Source organism: Ranitomeya variabilis, chromosome 2 (genome assembly GCF_051348905.1).
Source record: "Ranitomeya variabilis isolate aRanVar5 chromosome 2, aRanVar5.hap1, whole genome shotgun sequence".
In the NCBI taxonomy this organism is placed as follows: Eukaryota; Metazoa; Chordata; class Amphibia; order Anura; family Dendrobatidae; genus Ranitomeya; species Ranitomeya variabilis.
The window spans coordinates 566180420-566186419 of NC_135233.1; positions in this window are offsets into that span (position 1 = coordinate 566180420).

Here is a 6000-nt window from a genome sequence, read left to right on the forward strand (position 1 = left end):
GAGAGGTCTAGATCTGTGGTGTACTCTTTTTCTTCAGTATAATCCTCAAAAGCCTGAATTCTGACATATTGTTCTAATGTTTCTGCATCATCAGGGATAGTCAACATAACTGTGCCATCTTCCCTAAAATTGATGTTAGCTTCTAATTTCTTTAGTACATCAGTTCCTAACAGACATGTTGGGGCACCTCTGGCATACAAAAATCTGGATGCAAAACATTTAGGTCCTAATGAGACCTCTAGGGGCACAGTATATGGCAGTGTTCGAATTACCCCATCATAACCCTCAGCAAAAGTTGTTTGTTCTGAAATATCTTCCGGATTCGGAAGAAAATCTTGATTCAAAATTGAGGAAGTTGCACCTGTATCTATCAAAAATGGAATCTCTCTCCCCCCCACATTCACCCGTATCATAGGTCTTCTAGCTGGTAGGGAAGTTTGTAACACATCGAGTCAATCTGAATCTGGTATGGGACCATCTATGATGGTAGATTTCTGCTGGTTGTCCGTTTGGAGAGGGTTATTTCTGGGAACAAATTTGCCTGACTTTATATCTGCCAACTTTTTCCTGCACTCTCTTTGGAAATGACCTGGCTTTTTACAGTAGTGGCAAGGAAAATTGTGTCTCACTCTTCCTCCTGTATTAGCTTGTGCTATTCTAACAGGCTTACGATTCTCTCTCATATCCATGGCTATTCCTAAACATCGTTGTTTCACAATATTTGGTTGTTCAATTGTTCTCCAATCTGGAGTAGAGGATTTAAATTTTTCTCTGATTTTCGGATCTAGCCCCTCTATTAATTGTTTTGTAAAAAGTCTCCTTACTGAAGCATCAGTCAAATCCAATCCTTCATCCCTAAAGCTATTTTCTAGTTCTTGACTATATTCTTCAATACTTTGCCCAAATTTCTGCATAATCACACCCGTAGATCCCCTTTCCCTCTGTTTTCCTCCTTCTGTTCTTCCAGATGGTACAAATGATTGGGCTTTTGGATCTAGGTAAGGTGGTGGGATTATATTACAACTTTTTCCCTTTCCCATGATCCATTTGGAAGTGTCTGGATCATACTTCCAATTCTCCTCTTTAGCTGTTTTTGAGACCTCTATCATACAGTGTATGATTTCTTCCCACCCATTGTCTTTAATAATTCCACCTCGTTCTTTACTCAGTCTTTCCCATTCTGTACTGAACATAAGTGCTTCTGAAATTCCCAATTTTCCTCTCACTCTTCTAATCTGACTTCTGACTGCCTTTCCACATCTTTCCTGTATGATATCTGCTGCTTCCACTTGTCCTAAGACAGTTTTGGTCTGTTTATTTCTCATTTTAGCTATTTCTACCCCAGGTGACGTTTGGACAATCACTGTGGTGATGTCTCGTTGCCTTCTCTCCTAGGGAGCTAAAATATCCTTTCAATATTTGCTATTTCTGCCCCAGGTGACGTTTGGACAACCACTTCCTCTGTTGGTGGCGTCTCGTTGCCTTCTCTCCTAGGGAGCTAAAATATTGAAGGGCTTGTCTGCTCTGTTTCTTCTAATATGCAGGACGTACTTAAGTGCTATTATGCACACAGACCCAGCAACACCATACAGATCACAAAACTTTCTGTGTCAGTTAGCATACTTGTCCCAGGCTCATGAAAACCGCGTCCTGGGCTCATTCTATCACACCTTATCCAGGGAATGTAGAAACAAGTTCTATAGGAGAGTCAAGCATGGGCGGAGGTCTCCCAGAAGGACACAATCACATGACCCAGTTAGGCTGACTTCACCAATAACCTTGTTCTAACAATCGTGGCTTATTGTTCTACGTACTTCTATTCTTCTTTCACAACATGTCACAACCTTCACACTGCTCACACACTGCTCACACACTGCCAGGGACTAGACTCATAAATCTATACAATATGGTAACCCGAGTTTTATAGGTATCTACTCACTACTAGACTAACCCAGCATGACACGGCTCATAGAGATCTTTCGGATAATACAGGGCAGATAAAAGAGAACTAATAATGTCTCTTACCTGGCCAGGTTTTTTTTTTTTTCATTTGCCGTCCATTATCCCAGATCTCCGTTGTCCGTATCCGCAGGTGAATCTTGAGTAAATACTCTCGTCTCGGGTCCCTGTTCGGGCGGCCAAGAAATGTTAAGTCCTTTTCAGTCCCTGGCTTACTAGAAGTAGGCATCCGAGTGAATGACACGCAACACAAAAGATTGTGTGATCATAACAGGGAAAGCTCAGGAGCCCGTCTGACTCACCGGGTGCTCACCCCTCCTTTATACAGAGAAGAGTTATACATTTTAAGACATGCGCACAAGCGCTCATATTCTCTTACAAAGCTTATCTATACTGTGAAATTTACGACCTCTAGTATGTAGGTAAAAAGTTACATCAGTCGAGAAGGAATGCGTCCATAAAAAAGAAATGTCAACTTTGCTCTAGTTTCTTCTGATAAGAAGTCAGATGTTTCAGGACAAAGACACAATGGATTCTTTCAGTCTAATCTCTACACTTTGTACATGTGCCCACTATGCCTCTATCAAGTTGCTGGCAGAGAGCAGGCAGCAACTTACTACTCATCCTGTAGCAATGTTCTCTGAGCACTTAATGCTAAATTAGAGCTGATTCATTCATTTTCCAGAGTTTAACTCATATTAGCATTTAATGTTCACTAATTATCTCAAATAAAAGGGCAACTTTGTGGCACTTTGTGCCCTTCTCGCCTAGGATGTGCCTCTAAAGACTACTTAGAAATGCCTGTTTGTTTTTATTCTTGTACATGATTGTAAATGTAAAAGAGGCTATCCAGTCATATGCTTCCACCGAACGTCATGTTAGGTCTGGACATCTGGCACTGCACATTGGGCAGTTTAGTTGCCAATGAAACTATTCAGTGCCAAGCAAGTTTGCTACTAATTACTATGGACTCCCTTTGCATCGGATGGTGGAATCAGCTTAGTAGCATGCGGCGGCATCTACCCACGCTGACTCTCAGATTCTCAGTGAGCACAGACACACACAGTGTGCCCCTCTTATTATCGAATTCATTCTATTTTTAAAGAGGAACCTTCACCAAATATTTCATGTTGAAATGGACATACAATGTAATAGTTGATGCAGTGCAGAATATTTTTATTTTGCCTCTCTGTTGCAGAGATATTAGCAAAGTGTTTGGCACTTAAACAGTTATTTTTTGTAAATACAAGTGGGCATCACCAGAAAGATTTCACTGGAGACTGTAGGCAGTAACACACTAGAGAAAGAAGAACACGCCCCCACAGTAGTTAATCACACTCAGGTCTGCTGTGCTCCAGCACATTATCATTCCGCACTAAGGAGAGCAATGTTTTTGTGGGGTCGTGTTCTAAGCACACTATGACCACATATGGGAAGTTCCTAAACTGCACAAACAGGGTAATAAATATTGAGTTTAATTTCTCTATTTTGGTCTGTAGTGTTAGTGAAAAAATGTCCAGATTGCTTTAAAGGGAAACTGTGAGTAGTATCAAATCTCCTTATCATTTTTCAGAGAAATCCATGTTTTTCACAATATGTAAATGAGCTGTTAAGATCTATGAGCAGGACACTGACCTACATGAGAATCTGCCTCCAGAGCTTATTTTATATGAAATGGGGCATTATCAGTGTGAGACATGTAGATCAGAAGAGCAGACAATACAAGTCAATGGTATGGCTGAAAAGACGGTTGGAAGATGCTTGAGCATCTTTTTGAGAGATTTCCCACTTGAGAAACCATTAGCAGTTTATTCATTGTTGAATGGAAAAAAAACCTATCATTATAAAAGATGACCCAAAACAAGAGAAAAATGCAAAAACAACAAAACAAGTGCTCGGGAAACTACAAAAAAAAGAAAGCTTCAGGACATAAAAATGCTGATGTGTTCACGCGAGTTTAAAAAATGATGTGTGCACCTAACCTTATACCCACGTCCTAAAAACATTTGATTGATTGTGAGCAAAAAAAAAATAATAATGTATTTCACTTAAACAGTAAAGGTCAGGATGGGAATTCCAATTGATACAACTTTCAGGAATGAAAGGAGAAATATTTAATCCCCAGTTTCAGTTTATCAAATGTAATTTTAACTCTGTCAGTGCCAGTCTAGCAGCTTCCTTTGGGAAAGGGAACATTTAAAGTCAGTTCAAAGCGAGTCAGTCTGCATTTGAACAAGTTCTAACTTTGATCTCCCCCCCATTAGGATCTGAATTTTTTTTTGCCGTACAGAAAATGTGTGAATATGTGGATGGGTATTAACCACATAACAGTCCTCTGTAATAAATTATTGACTATAACCCCCGTATCTCTGTATGTGCTGCAGGAACATAAATAAACACATTACGTCAAAAGTTATCCTGTGCAGAATGCAGAAGTAATGGCTTTAAATCTCTTCTTTTCTCTCCGGCATGAAATTGCATTACAGTTAAAAAATGTCATCATGATGTCTAGATTTGAGCTAGTAAAATTACTAAATTTGATGAGTCCGACAGATGCACTTTGGACAGGTGTCTGTCTTTTTTAGAAGTGCACAAAGACCCAACTACAAGAGAAAAATCAGAATTTTGGATCTGAAAACAAGTGAAGGAGTAAAGTTTGCATTCTGAAACTTACTGCAATTTTATTAGAGGAGTTGCCACCATCTCGACAATGTCTTTTGTGAGGCTGTGGCCTCTGATACAGCTAGGGGGCGCTGTTTGTTCCCCCCTCAGAATGTGCATGCAGACGGATGAAGTCCATAGGTGTGCATGAGAGTCACGGATTTCCAGTCCGGGTTTTCCAGGTGGCTGAAGGCCACAGGTTTGTGTGTGTTTAAAAGCCCTGCAGTAAGGGGTATGGGTGTGTCAGGCCGTGCAGGCCGTGTCAGGTGTCTGGTCAGGGGAGGCCAGGTGTGTGAGGTGCACGTCAGTGTCAGTCTGGTGTGTGCTGGTCTGCAGAGTGCATGGAGGCCAGCAGAGCCAGCACCCAGGGCAGCTGAATAGCCTGGCACCCGCAGCGTACACAGAGATGCAAGTCGTCCATGGTACTGGTCTCGGAGGTGGACAGTCCTGTGCCCGGAGGTGGACAGTCCTGTGCCCGGAGGTGGATGTCCTGTGCCCGTAGGAGTCGGATGTGGACAGTCCTGTGCCCGGAGGTGGATGTTCTGTGCCCGGAGGTGGATGTCCTGTACCCAAAAGAGGTCTAGCATGTGCAACGATTGCAAACAGGTGGATATGGTGCCCGGCTGCTATCCGGAGGATATCCTGAACTGTGTACTACTGTGTGAGTAAATGCAGCGCCCCAGAGTCCTGGTCGTTGCAGTACTGTGGCTCCGCCGCTAAGGGGGGCTATGGTACATCTGATGGCACTGAAGGAGTTCATCTGACCAGGTATCACAGACACCAATACATTTCACAGTCTGGCCTCCAGGGGGAGCTAAGGGTACTATTCATTAGGCCACTCCTCACAGTCTGGTAAAACTGGGGGTTAGGCAGGAAGTTAGAGAGAACGCTGACTGGGTTGGAACCAGGCAACACCTTGTGGCAGAGGGTGTTGTAGGGGAAGATTCAGTAGGGTCCCTGTCAGGGGTGGGATCCTGACAGAGGCCTGGCAAACAGAGAGAAAGCTACGGGACCGCGCCTGCACTTCATAGCGGCGGTGCCCTAAGAAAGGACAAGAAGCGAGATTTATTGTGCTGAGTTAGAAACGAGATCAACGCAACAGGGAGAATACCAGTAGGAGTCGTGCTGTTAGACCGAGGCAACATCCTACTGAGGCGTAAATAACCGGTGGCCGGAACGCCGAGGAAGTACAGGGCTCTAAGCATTACTTCAAACCAATGGCAGGGCAGAGAACTATAGGCTGGCTGTCTCACCTACATCACCTACGCAGACATAGGGGGCAACTTGTGGAGAGGGGCGACTCTAGGGTCCCGGAAGAGCTCCGTGCCTTCCCGTCATACGGGTGCGTCCTACCATAAGATCTGGGGGACGAGAAGAAGA